Source organism: Amblyomma mixtum, chromosome 5, assembly GCF_055824585.1.
Source record: "Amblyomma mixtum isolate Tamu chromosome 5, ASM5582458v1, whole genome shotgun sequence".
Lineage (NCBI taxonomy): Eukaryota > Metazoa > Arthropoda > Arachnida > Ixodida > Ixodidae > Amblyomma > Amblyomma mixtum.
The window spans coordinates 143266764-143281423 of NC_143016.1; positions in this window are offsets into that span (position 1 = coordinate 143266764).

Below are 14660 nucleotides of genomic sequence, written 5' to 3' on the forward strand. Positions count from 1 at the left end.
CTATTCCGCGCATGCACGTCATAGTCGAGTCGTGACATTTTTTCAACGAAATTGGAAGACTATATTGTAGATATTGTGGACATTCCGCCTAAATAATTTCAAAGTAGTGCCGGAATCCGCCACTTTGCGCCATACTGAGTGCTGGTGGATAAGCAACCGAAAAGCAGTGCTTGATACGACGCCGAGCGATACACTGACGCGAATGACCAGTTGGAGAGTGCAGCACTCCACGTCACGTTTCGTTCGCGCAGTTGCGTCGAAGACCCAAACCGCACGCGTGTCGCATCTGCTGCACTGAAATATATGCGAGACTCTCATTGCTGACAACGGTTTGGGTCACGGTATGTCCAGCCCGTGACACATACAATTACTTTTCCCTAGAGTGTCTTACATTTAGTGTTCACTGCTTGTGACCGCCTGCGCATATTTTGATACTACTTCTTGATTATCGGAATGATAGCTTGTTGGTATAGTGTATGAAACCTTTTTTTTTAGTTTTACTTGGTTCTAGTGAGACTTCAGATAGCTCGCTATTGCAGTAAACGTAGTCAGGCAAGTAGGTTATAGTGAAATATTTCCGCATTGGCCGGCTGAGTAGCTAGAAGAGCGCTTTTTTCGCCATAGCATTGTCAGCGGTGTAGTACATCAGAATACAGCTGAGAAGTGTTAAATTGCAGGCTTGTGAACTAATATTGAATAGCTTACTTTTGACTATCACTGTTAGACTCCTTAATTATCGACAGGTGAGTAGCGCACCTTAATTAATATCCATATCAGTTTGTTGAATATCAAACACGCGGTTACCCTCGACGCTGTGGGCCAGGAAATTTTTTGCTTTTGCGACGAGTTGCGTGCACCGGAGAAGTTGCTTTGCCTGCGAGCTTCACGAACACGCATGTATTTTGACGCGATGCAGCCAAAATTTGTTGGGCCACAGCGCCTAGAGAAGCCGCGTTTTTGAAATTCTAAAAACAAATATGATACTAATTACGGTAGGCTACACGCCCCTGAATATTTAAGGAGCCTAACGGCAATAGTTAAAACTTTACTGAATGTAAGTTAACAAGCGTCTTAGTTCGCATGCCTTAGCTGTATTCTAATATACTACACTGCTATGTCAAAAAAAGCGCTCTTCTATCTGAAAAAGCCTGTATATAAATATTGTGTAAAGTCTTAGGTGAAACACTGTGCATAGTTGAGGAGAGAACTTTACAGCTGTCGCCGTCTCTTCGTCGACCTGGTAGGCGGCGACAGGTAGTGTACCTTCATGAAAGTCCATTAGTGGTAGCACGCTCCTCAATTGTAGCCGCTGTGTCTTTCTTGCTCCTTTCGAGGGATAGCCCTTGGTGTGCATATCATACGACTCATTCTTTATTCACACTTTGTCAGGCCGCCCGAGTAGTCCTAGCCGTGTTATTTGGGAACTGCGCCCCGGCGAGCATATAAAATGTCTTTCGCCATCGCTTTTTTTCAGGGGTTAGCGCGGAACACGGAAATACGAACGTGTCCACATACTCCGGTCCCGCTGTACACATGAGAAGGAGACTTGGAACAAAGGAAGTTTCTTTAAACAGAGCTGTTGAGAAAAAGAGCAAAGGTCAAACGGAAGGGGTGCAATTCAGGATCGTAACTTAACTCGTAAACCAGTCGCGCGGCACTGGTGGGCGCGAGCTCGCCATCCGACGCTGGCCACGCGTATAGAGCTTTTCACTGTGAATTACGCGACCAATGGTTGAACGCAGTTTAAGAAGGAGGCGCCTTTATTCTCAAGATGAATAATGCACAACTCGCCATCTCGCAGGCAAGGAGGCTGTGTCGTGCGCAAAGTGCAACTTTCCTTTTAATCGGGTGGCACAGGCGCTCGTAAGGCTTCGCCAAACGCTTCGAAACTGTTGTCGTACGCTTTGCGCATGCGAATGTACGAGTTACAGCCACTGGTCGGGACTCGCCGTCGTAAAAGGCCGCGAACCGCTCGGAATCGCCTCTCCCAAGTGCTGCTCACGTCTGTGGAGGAGTTGCGTGCTTTTCATTTATTTGTTTGTTTCATTGTTTGCTTGTTTGTTTGCTTTTCAGGTGCCAGCCATAGCAAGGACGCCTACAAGGACAGTGCACGTTATAGGAATTGTGATAGAAAACAAAACAAGAAGTTAAATCTCACAGTGAATGTAGGAAGGAAAGATGGCAGTGGCAAAGCAGTAATATTGGATGCAGCCACCTTAAGTACCTTGGCGGTGAATAAAATAAACATCAGTGCACACGGTAGGAAAATATCAGTGAAAACTAAAGCAAGAAATATCACATTTGGTGCACTTAGGGTTGTACAGCCTGATAACACTGCTAATGGGAGGGAGAGAGAGAGTTTATTGAATCAAGGAGAGGTCTTCCTGGTTATTTGCCTAGAATGCTACCCCAGTACCATTTTCAGAGCGTCTGGGATGAAAAGCAGCTTACAGTCTGATAAGACTGCGAGCTAAGATAATACAGCCACTCTGATAAGAACTGCTGAAAGCATTTCACGACAATCAATGGTACCGTGCTGTACATTACAAAGAAGGCAATATTCTAGTTTTTCTGTAAGCGCCACCAAAAAAGTAAGTTGCGGATGACAAAGAAGTGAACCGTGATCAATGAATGCCGTTGCCAATGTATCCATCATAAAGTATACGATCTAGTTTATGCTGCACTCGCTCTGTTTCGTGCGACGTTGCAGCCCAATTAAATTACCAAAATTACTGAAGCAACCGCCACACGCAGTCTTACGAGGCTGAGAAACAAATGTATAAGAAGCCATGATGTTTGGCCTATTCTGTAAAGTGTCTAAAAGCACTACAGCGAGAGATAAAGGGGAAGGAGGACGGCAGGAGTATTAGCCAGAACGGTGTTCCGGTTGGGTACCCTGCACTGGGGAGGAGGAATGAGTGGAATGAAACGGTTGGTTGGTTTATGGGGTTTAACGTCCCAAAGCGACTAAGGCTATGAGAGACGCCGTAGTGGAGGGCTCCGGAAATTTCGACCACCTGGGGTTCTTACCCCAGGTGGTCGAAATTTCGAAGGTGGTCGAAAAGCTGAGTCACAAGAACTGGATGTAGCGCATCCAGTACTTGCAGTCCGTGTGTGTGCTGATGGTGCGCGCAGGCTGGAAAGCAGACCACGCATGGCATTTCATGGAGGACGTCAGCATATCAATTACTTATAGGTCTTGGGCACAGGCCGTATCGTGTATTTTGTCTGGAACCGTCGTACGCGGTGGACATTGAGGTCTCGGCAACTTCCCTGACCCAGTGGTCGTACAGGGCTTCGGTAGTGGTGGCTAAGTAAAAATTCAGGGGGGCACATCGCTGATCTAAAGGGCGGTGAGGCGAAAGCCTTAAGCGCGGTGTTGCTGTTTGTGTCACTGATGCTTGGTTAAGATGTTAAGCTTCGTCCCTAAGAGTGAAACACGACAGCGTCTTGCAACGCTGCCAGGGAGTCCATAGAACGCCATCGCCCGTTCAGTTGTACGCCTTGCTCGTCGGTAAATTGGTTTTGAGGAAAGAAAATGTATTTGTTTCGCATATCTGGGTGGACACCTAAACATCGCCTTAACTGGAAGGGAGAAAGATAGGAGTGAAAGAAGACTCCGTATTCACTAGACGCGCCTTTGTTCACTCCAAACCATCGAGCTGGCATGGCGGAGTGGTTAGCAGGCTCGTCTCGCACTCCGGAGACCGGGGTTCGATGCCCGAACCCGACCGATTTTTTACTCGGTTTTATTTGTTTACCCGGTCTGACTAGAAGGGTTAATTAGGCTAATTGGGTAATTGGGCATTTAACTAAGCTCAGTCCCACTTACTTGCAGCATCACTATACGATCTCTTTAATTGGTTGCATGGCTACAATTGGCCCCGTTTAAAATTTGCGCACAGTGACGTCACAACCGTTTCGACCAATTGAAAAGCGTGAAGTTTCTGTCGACAACTCCTGCTTACAACGATGAGGCATTAAAGGCTTCCGCCTTAATATCAGAAGCATTAGACCCGACATCACCAGACCCGTCCCGGCCCGTCGTCACCTTTCGCAGCGGCCCCTCTGTGCGTAGAATATTCTCGCACAATCTGCTTGAGTACCACCCATTGTCTTAAGAGGGGGGGCAGCCTTTCGAGGAGTAGTCATGAGGACAACGGCAGTTTGCACAATTCAAAGCAGTGCTCGGGAAATGCCGCCGCTTGAGGCTCGGAGCATCTCGGGTACACTATGAAGTTGCTGAAGACGCCGCTCACGTGACTAATCCTTATGCACCTCCTGCACTGCAGCGGCTTAGGAACGAAATGTCGAAGTGGGTGTCGAAAATTCCCACCATTCATGTATTCTAGTGAGAGTTACACTACGACATCTGCTTCGCGAGGTCAGCGTGGTTGCGCGCTGAGCCGTGGCGCCACGGGCAAGGTGTCGCGCCGAACGGGCGATGGCGTTCCTGCGTAGGACCGAAAATAGGTTTTTGTGGAAATGGAATACGCAGTAACTGTCTAACATATCTCATTGGGCACCCGAACCGCGCTATAGAGAAATGGATAAGCAGTGGTAAAAAACAAATCTTTTATAGTTTCTGTGTGTTTAGCGTCCCAAAGCGATTCAGGCTATCAGGGACGCCGTTGAGAAGGGCTCCGGAAAATTACACCACCTGGGGTTCTTTAATGTGCACTCACATCGTACAGTGCACGGGCCTCTAGAATTTAGCCTCCGTCGAAATACTAGCCGGAAGAAGCTAGGGCTCGTCGTTGGAACGAAGGCAAGCGGAGGCGGCGAGCCGAGGAGACCGTGGAAGAGCGCGCTAAACGTCTCCATAATCGACGTTACGACGACGCGGATAGACGGGCCCTATTGGCCGACGACAGTTCATCTACGACGACAGATGACAATGAATCGAGTTCTGGGTTTCTCAAAAAAGCTAGATTCTCGCTACTCTACCGGGTTTAACCAGAGCTAAACCACAGCCAATTTTTCTGCTATACAGTTAACTTTGAAAGTCAGCTTCATGCAATTAAAACCTACCGAGGTGCTGGACATGAATTATTGAAATGCTGTCGGTCATCGCCTTGATTAGCATGGGCAAATCTCAAAGTGCCCGTAATTCACCACGAAAGACAGAGCACGACTGAGACAGAACGAAAGAAGTAGACAGACGCAGCGCTCCCTCACTACGGATGATCTTTAATCCTGCCACGCAATAGGCGTGGTTTATTGGTGTCTAAAGTTCCAGAGCGACTCACGCTTTGAGGGGCGCCGTAGCGAAGGACTCCGGAAATTTCGACCACCCGGGGTTCTTAAACGTGCACTGACATCTCACAGTACACGGGCCTCTAGAATGTCGCCTTCATCGAAATTCAGCCGCCGCGGGAAGGTTCTTACCTGCGTCTTTCGGGCCAGTAGCCGAACGCCGTAACCACTGAGCCACCGCGGCGGGGTAGGTGAAAATGAGCGTAACCAACACTTGGCACGGCGTCAAAGGTTCACTGGTGAAATTCAGATCACGGGGATGGGAGAGGTCTGGTTTCCGGACCACGTCATGTCCACAGTGGAGGAGAGAATGCGTGATTTCCAACCAGAAAGAGCCACTTGTAGGTTATATGAAATTCAGAGCCGTATTTCGTGTGTAATACCATACGTACAAAGGATGTCTCACAAATTGAAAAGAATAGCAGCTCCAACAGGTGTGCTTTTAGACTTCGCTACAAACAATCAGCAACGTCTCTGCAAGAGCACAAACCGTGAAGGACAGCCACCTGCAGAATATGCCATGCAAAAATGTGTGGCACAGAATTGAGCTATCCTGTGGGCTGTGCTATAGCGGCCAAACAGGGAGAAGCGAAACTGACCGCGTGAGAAGACACGAGAGCACCTTCAAACCACCTCACAAATGAATTCTGCTCATACATTTTTTGTCGGACAAAAAAATGCACCCCTGCTTTCAGCTGGAAAGTTATACTGTAAAAGCATAAGGGCAAGCGCATGCGCGAAATCATTGACGCGTTTCTGATTCATCGGGAGCAAGACAAGTCCGTCAGCAAACTTCTGTTTCGCTCACACAAAAAGAACTAGATTATCTCAGCAGCTAACACGACATCGCGGTGTTTCTTTTTACATTTTTTACACATTTTTTGCTGGTTTTATTCACTAATGTTCCGGTTGACCAATATTCCTACTCTACACAGTCAATCTTTGAAGCGGTGGCACGCGTTGGTTATGGTCTTTTTTTGTCTATCTACTGCCTGGCAGCATTAAAGGTCATCAGTCGTGAGTCAGCGCTGTGGCTGTCTACTTCATTCGTGCTGTCTCAGTCGTGATGTGCCTTTACCTGATGAACATGTACCGACTAGCTCAAGGAAGTACCTTTTAACTCGCATAAACTGAGCTACATTAGAAGAAACATTGTTCCGGACGTCCATTTGTCGGTCAAAGGTGACGTGCAGATCGCCAACTTGTGCAAATCTATGAGTTGTAACCGATGCCACGAGATAAGAAAAACCTAAGTTGTTTGGCTTGTGCGTGAGTGGCATAATCTGCGCCTTTCACAAATTAGGTCCAAGGTGGTTGATTTTGCACCATTCCTCAACAACACAGATATCTTCTTCTAAAAGCAGGCATTAAGTGTCACTGTTCATCAGCCGAAACTCCGTTAGGTCGCAGTGTACATTACATCGACAGAATTTTTAAGTGACTCAAACAAATCAGTGAAAAACAATAATTAGTAGAGGTCTAAGTACTTATAAACAATTATAAAGAAACATGGCTGTACACAATCGACAAAACGACAGAACCATGTCAACAGTGCTGCAAAATATTCAGTACTTTAGCCTAAACAGGGCATTTTTTGTTGTTTTGTTATATTTTTCTGCACAATTGTAGTTTTTTCTGTAGTACTTTTTTGTTGTCCGTAGTTTCGTACAAGTTTTCTGCAGTAACTATCCAAAATCGTGTTCTTAGTACAAGTTTTTGTTCAAAAAACATTGCATAAAATCAGTTGTGGCGACAGAAACTTTTCTGTTGTGTTTTTCGACTGGGTCTCGGAATTCACCCATCATAAGACAGCAGTCTTACGACAGGTGGTCGCGTGGACCTTACTGTGGAGGAAGAAATTAAGGAAAGGCTGAAATAGGCACAGGTTTTCAATACACAGCTTTTACACTTGCTCACGCTGAGTTTGCCGGCTTAGGCAACGCAGCGTAAGTGTAGTGAATTTTAATAATCACCTGTCGTTTTCGACTGCCATTGAAAGTTCAAACTTTGGCATTTCACACTGCCATATGTTAAGCGAAGTAAGTACCAAGGCGTTACATAAGTCATAAAGCGAGAAGATGCGTCCATTAAGTTGAGACTTATTGCTTTGTGTATAATTTGCACGCGTTATAGATTTTTACTCAAATATCTCAGTACCGTTAGTGGTCACAAGGTGCAGGAAAGGACATTATTTTCAGATTTTATTCCGATCCAAGCGATATGCTCTGCACGCAATTAATCTGGAACAGTTTTTTTGGTGCAGTGAGGCTTCTTAGGTCCTACGCTCCGGCACGAACGGGCTGAAGGGTACAACTTTGTAGACGAGAATTCGAGATCCCTGCAAGTCAAAATCGCCACTCAAAGTTTCATACTTAAGCCCACTTCACACTAAAGTCTGTTCCAGAAATGATTGCAGCCCTGACAACCATGCTGCACAGGTACCGTAAAGGAGTAGAAACGGGGATGTTAAAACGACCTTCTGCACAAGCCGAAGCGCCCAAGAGTGACGGATTCTGGCAATCAGAGTTCAAAGGTACCTATTATGGTTGGAAATGGCACCCGGGAGAATCAAGTAACATTCCTTTTTGTATCCTCCGTCAAAAGATTCTCCCTGACCCTTGCAGCTAGAGAGAAGCTCCATGAATTATGCTTTCAAATATGAAAAAAATATCATGTTTATGTTGCTGCGGCTGCCACATTCAGGAAAACTCGCCCACCATTTTTGCTGTCATCAATGATTGCAATAAGCATCAAATCGTGTAGTTTTTTTTTAAGGAAAACATAGTTGGAATCTGCGGTCTTAAAATTGCAGTGCAAGTTGGACCTCATGCCACTTGAAGCAGCCATCACGAACATTTCGACAAGTCGGGTACGGCGTGAACAATGCACTGAATACAACCAGGATGGAAGCCTTGCAGTTTGTTTCCTTGTCAGTTGATAGGTAGCTCTAATGGACACGACTTAGAACTCTAAGGACGGTACGTCGAAAGAAAATTTGCTACTCAGTCTTTCTGTAGGCTGACATCACATCGGTTATGACAAGAGCGCTGAAGAGTTTGTTGCGTGTGAAATAACAGAATATTCATCGAAAGAACCGACTGCTCCGTGAGTTGGTCGGAGTTCATTGCGCTGTCGTGTGTGGAATCAGACGGTCGATATACACAAAGAGAAGGCCAGAACCGCAAAGCGCAAAGAGTTTTGTTTTCTTATGTTGAAGAAATGCCCGCGGCTGCACTTCGACGTGATACTCTTGATTAAAGATCACAGTCGTAAACAGATAGAGAGGATGAAAAATAACAAAACAAAACTAACGTGAGGCGAGCAGAAGACACGTGCGGTGAAGAGAAGTGAAGGGCCGAATTGTGAAGGACTGCGTTAGATGAAAGGGAACAAGTCTACCACTAGCCCGTATGTCTACAGTCGGCTGACCAATACTCAAGGTTCCTTACCTCTTGAATCGAAAGCTTCAATAATTTCGTAGTTTGTTTTCCAGTTTTTCGGAGCATATAATTGTGCTTTTAAAAATAATTTACTGAACGCAGTCGTAACAATGTTTGGGTGTGTTAAACGACTGCAACTTCTTGAGCGACTTTCTGGACCATATGTTTGTCTTTTGACAGTTTCTGCTCACTAGTGTACGAACAAAGAGCCTCGCGAACGCAAGAATATGAAATCAGGCGTAGTGCACTCGGCGCCCATTGCGAGAATGGAGGCTGAGAAACATATACTGGGAATTCTGGTTTTTTTTTTTCAATAAAGGAAGCGAAACGGGATAGGCTGCAGGCAAGGAAACAAGGATCTAGTTAGGCGTCTCAATGACGATATAAAGCATTTTGGAGACGGTGCCAATATTATTCTGCTTGGCGACAGAATGGCCACATCCATGATCTGGATGGATACACATATTGTAACGGGAAGTTAATGCTGCACTTCTGTGAGCGGCTCAACCTAATTATAGTCAACAGAGAAACCAAATTTGATGGACAAATCACGTGGAAATTCCGCAACAGGAAGACACCATTGACTACTGCCTAATGTCTCAGGGGGTCTATAGCAAGCTCGCAGTAATGGAAATAGACGAAGAGGGGAAGTACATCCTAGGAAGTAATCACAAATGTATTAGACTACAGTTGAGAGCCCTAATCATAGGATCAAAAGATAAATGCAGAGAAGTCAAAAAAAGAAATTCAACGACGAACAAATAGCCCTAATAGCAGCCGACATAGAGGACGCAATAGAGAAACGCCCGATGAAAAAGTGGACTTATAATCAGTGAGAGCTACTCATAAGTACAAAAATTAAACTAGTAAAAGGAATAAACTGCTGGAAAGGAAAGAGGAAGCTAGGAATGTAATGGAATAATCAAGTCAAGAAGGCCATCAACGGCGACGGGTGGCTTTAAGGAAACAGAGAGAAGCGAAGAGGGCGCAGTTATCTTAAGAGGAAATTGGCCAAAAATGGGCAATTTATCCACAAAAGAAACGGAAGGTGCAGGTCTTCGTCCGGGCTAAAATAAAGCAGTCCTGTGATCAATGGCTGGCAGAAGTTCGCAATGCAGCTAAAGTAGGCGAAGAAAATTCTGGAACCATTTTACCGGGATGGGAACAACGAGTCAAAGAAAGCAGGAACAGTTTCAAGGTGCTGAGGGAAAATGTTTAGAGGGAGTCGTCGTTGTGAATTACATTTAGGAGCCACTTTAGGAACGACAATTGGGTAATCTCCCCAAGTGAGGGAGCAACACCGGCCAGCACAATAGAGAATAGCTTAGAAATGACTAGCCTTAACTGAAACATGGCAGAAGTAAATATTCTTAAATCCACATCCGCAGGGATAGGAGAAATTCTAATCAAGTTGATTAATGAACTCGGCCCAAGAAGCAAGGTAATGCTGATGAAAGCATTGGAGACAGTCATAACAAGTAAGCAAAATCCGCACAGCTGGCGACACAGCAAACTGAATTTGATTTATAAACGGAAAGAAGAAAAGATGAACACAAAATCCTTCCAACCGATTACGATATCAGCTGTTATATACAGGCTGGCAATGTAGGCGGTGAAATTTGAAAAAAAAATCATGGATATAACGCAAATGAATACACGGAGAACTTCAGAACTGGTTCAGAAGGTGTAGGCGCTTAAATTATAGCCTTAAATGATACCCAATGCATAGAAATAGCAAAGGCGGAAGACAGACCTCTGTATTCAGCCTTCCTGAACACAAGTGGGGCATGCAACAACGTGATGGGCAGCTCCTGTGGAACTTATTAAAAGATGGAGGCATCACTCAAGACGTAATTGGTTTTCTGTAGGAAATTTACCAAGATAATAAAGTTTAAACTGCATCGGAAGAAGATTAAAAGTACAACTGTGGACGTACACAAAAGATTAAGACAAGGATGCCCTCGGTCAGCGCTGCTGTACATGGTTTACATGATAAATATGGCAAGAAGGCTACAAGGAAGGAATTTTGGATATAATCTGTCGCACAGATTAGGCGGAAAGGTTGTTGAGAAAAGGCTCTCGAGTTTAATGTATGTGGACGATATTGCACTGTTAGCAGATAACGAGGAAGATTTAGAAACTCTGGTTAATTTTTGTGGAAACAAAGGAGACGCTCTAGGTTTATGTTTTAGCGCGACCAAGTCAGGTGTGATGATTTTCAACGATTCAAATGACCAGGTGCTTACAATACAACGCCATGAAATACCCAGAGCAGCCAAATATAAATATCTCGGGGTATGGGTACACAAAGTGCAGATATGCACGGAAAAGCATGAACAGTCTCTTATGGCAAAACGGCTAGGACACGCCGGGATAATGGAGCATAGGGCATTATGGGGGTACAACAAATATGAAGTACTGAGAGGTATCTGGAAAGAAATAATGGTGCCGGGGCTTACTTTCGGGAATGCGGTTCTGTGCTTAAGGGCAGAAGTTCAGTCGAGATTAGACGTAAGTCAGAGAGCTGTTGGAAGATTACCACTAGCTGCCCATAACAAAACCACAAACGAATCAGTGCAAGGGGATATGGGCTAGGAATCGTTCGAAGCACGGGAAGCTCAGAGTAAAATACTCTATGAAGAACGCCTGAGCAAATTGGACGATAACAGATGGGCAGCGAAGGTATTTAAATACTTATACAGAAAGAGCGTTGACTGAAAATGGCGGTAAAAAAACTAGGAAGCTCACAATGAAGTATGAAGGACACGAGGACAGAGAAAGAAAGAGGACTAAACGACATGTTAAACACGCGGAAGGTAAAAATTGGACTACTTCAATTGAAAAGAAGCACAGTGTAGAACTATATCGATACTGGAAAAGGCAGATCAGGAAGGAATCACTTTATGATAGCTCAAGAGGCATTGACCAACTCTTTCAAGCTAGGAAAGCCGAGCTTGGCGGCAAGTGCTACCACCCCGTTTCTAAGGCGGCGTTCCTATCTTTCATCCACCCATCCACCATGCGGGATCTTCCTGTGGCAGCCGCTTTCCACATGGCGTTTCGTTCTGCTACTTGGACAACCGGTCAAGCCGACAACGCCGACGACTACTCCGGCGCTGACTACGACGCGGAACGCAGGAACGGTAGCCCAAGAGCTACGCTTTAAAAAAAGTAAATAATCTGAACTTAAATGTTTAGTTAATAAAATATATGTCCAAATGCTTTTCTACGGCACTGCTGTTCTTGTACGCCCTGATCTCGTCCTAAAGCTCTCCGTCGCTTTCAATGACTTTTTCGAGAACGTCAGTAACAGCCAGACAGCAGAGCCTACCGTGTCGCGGCCTAGGCGCGCCTTCATCGTAACTCTGGTCACGCTTCCACGCTACTCGAGAAAAGCTGGAACCTGCGGCATTTGCCCGAAGAGCCTTCTCCGGCATTCTTTTTCCGCGGTTCCCCTCTTGGTACCGTCAGTATGCGGTTGAAGCGAGACAGGAATGTTTGCCGCCAGCTTCACGCTATCTACAGTGACCCAAAACTCGGGAAGCAGATCATGACACGTTCGTCCCGCATTATAATGCCACGGCGCAGCCACCCTCGAAATGCCTGTCTATTGCTTTGCAGAGGGACGCTGAAATGCGGTCGCTGGCTTTGTGTAATGGCAGCCGCTCGAGTACGCGCGGACCCTAACAAACGAAACACCACAATGTTCGGCAGCATTGTTTAGCTCAGTGTCCAAAGGCACAGTTCTAGTTGTCTTCTTCTCTTGGAGAAAAAAAAAGCCACTGCCTTTCGAAATAGTTTCCACGCATATTTCTAAACTACCTCCTTGTAAACATTTTCATCAAACTGTCGGTGTAAATTCTTTATGCGTATGTTTCACGCTGCGCCGCCTTTCGAGTCAACAGAAAACAGGACAAGATGGATGTCATAGACAGCGATAAATTCCGAGGAGTTGGACAAAATGGGGGGTATGATTCCTGGCTTTATACTGAGAATCACTCATGGACATTGGAAAAAAGATAAGCGACCTGGTTTTCATCCCCGTTAAACAAACTGATGGTCGATTTGCGAAGTTCGCCCAATTTCGAATTAGTGTCGTAAGCATTGTTTTCCCTTCGGTTTCGGTGTTCGGGTCCATTGTTCACGGATGGAAGTTGTTAGAATAGCGATAATGAATTAAAGCTCATATACGCCGAAATGCTAATTCTCTACTTGTATACACAGATCCGTAGGAGTCCTTATACCACCCCTGGCGCAGTGGCGAAGTAGTTAAACGATGCGCTAGTGCCTTACGGCGGCAGGGGCTGCCATCAGCGGGGCTTGTGAAACCTTGGTTGCCCTTCCACTCGCGGCCAGTCAATAACTGAGTTGCGACTTGCCACTGCGGGCATTATATTATATTTATATTAAATACACAGTCACGGTGGGAAACTAGGCAGACTGATACAGCGCACGATTCAGACGAACGAACAAACAGAAACAGACTGACACTCTGGTAAACAAAGGCAAAACGACTAAAGACGGGTGAATGCCTACTATAAGTGCTATCGCTGTGAAAGAAGAACGGTGGATACTTCTGTGCTTTACGCTGAGTTGTTTATTCATCCGTTCATTTAAGAGCTAGACAAGTCCGGTCATAATATACGGCTACAGGCGATTTAATACCTATAACCGGAAAACCTAGCACAACTTATGTGAGCCCGAAGAGAGCAATAAACAGGACAAACGCTCTGGAAGCACGTAATGTAGAATGTACACAAACAATTATTAATAAAAGGTTCTAATTACAAACCATGCGGCGCGTGTCGAGTGTCACGGTATCCACATCGAGCCCACCTGCCCTAAATTCCGATATTCTATGGCAATAAAGTTGTGTCTATCTCTCTTTCTGTCTCTGTCTCTCTGGCACTTGGCAGCCCACGAGCGCTATGTTACATGTCCGGTTGTATGGTTAACCACGCACTAGCAAAGTCACAAGTGCTGCCTTCGACAGAATACGGCAGACGTCAATTGAACCGACTCATGATAATAATAACTGGTTTTTGAAGAAAGGAAATGGCGCAGTATCTGTCTGACTTATCGGTGGACACCTGAACCGCGCCGTAAGGGAAGAAATAAAGAATGGAGTGAAATATGGGAAGAAAGAAGTGCCTTAGCGACGGGCGCCGGAAAATATTCGTCCACCTGGGCATCTTTAACGTGAGCTGGCATTGCACCGCACACGGGCGCCTTTTGCGTTTTACCTCCATCGAAACGCGGCCGCCGCGGCCGGGATCGAATCCGGGAACTCCGGCTCAGTAGCCGATCGCCTAACCACTGAGCCACCGCAGTGGGTACTTACTCCGCAGTCGGTTTTACTGTCTGGTATACATTATCCTGCAGGCAGGCATATTTCGTTTATATTTTAACACCTCCTACACGGTATCTTAAGCGATGAAGACTCCAGGTGAAAGGAGTCTGGTCTGAGCGCAGCTAGCCGGTATTGCAATACAAAGTGAGTCGCTTGGTCTGCGGACTGCTATAGTATGCCCCAACATCCCACTTTTCATTCATTTTTTATTTTTAGGTTTGTTGTTTGCACTTTGTTGCGTGGAACCAGTCCGCGCATATGACACGTGGGGAAAATACGACAGATGATGAAAAAATGAGTGTTCAATTCTTCCATTACATAAGCACAAACTCGTCGCTCTTCTACACTGAAGTGCTATTTATGGAAAACTTCTTCCTTGTACTATGCTACTCACTTCACAGAGTTCTGTGCTTCTTTTTGTTTAATTTTGTGGGTGAAGGAGAAGAGCAGTAAAGATACGAGCAGGACTGCTAACGGGATCTGGGTCGCTGCAGTGTGGGACAAAGAGAAAGAAAGAGGCACGCGCCATTTCTCTGTTTCTTCCTTGAATGCCATTTCGGTCAATTACGATGGCTGTGTTCCACATTCTTTGCGGCTAGAGTTTCAGCAGAAAC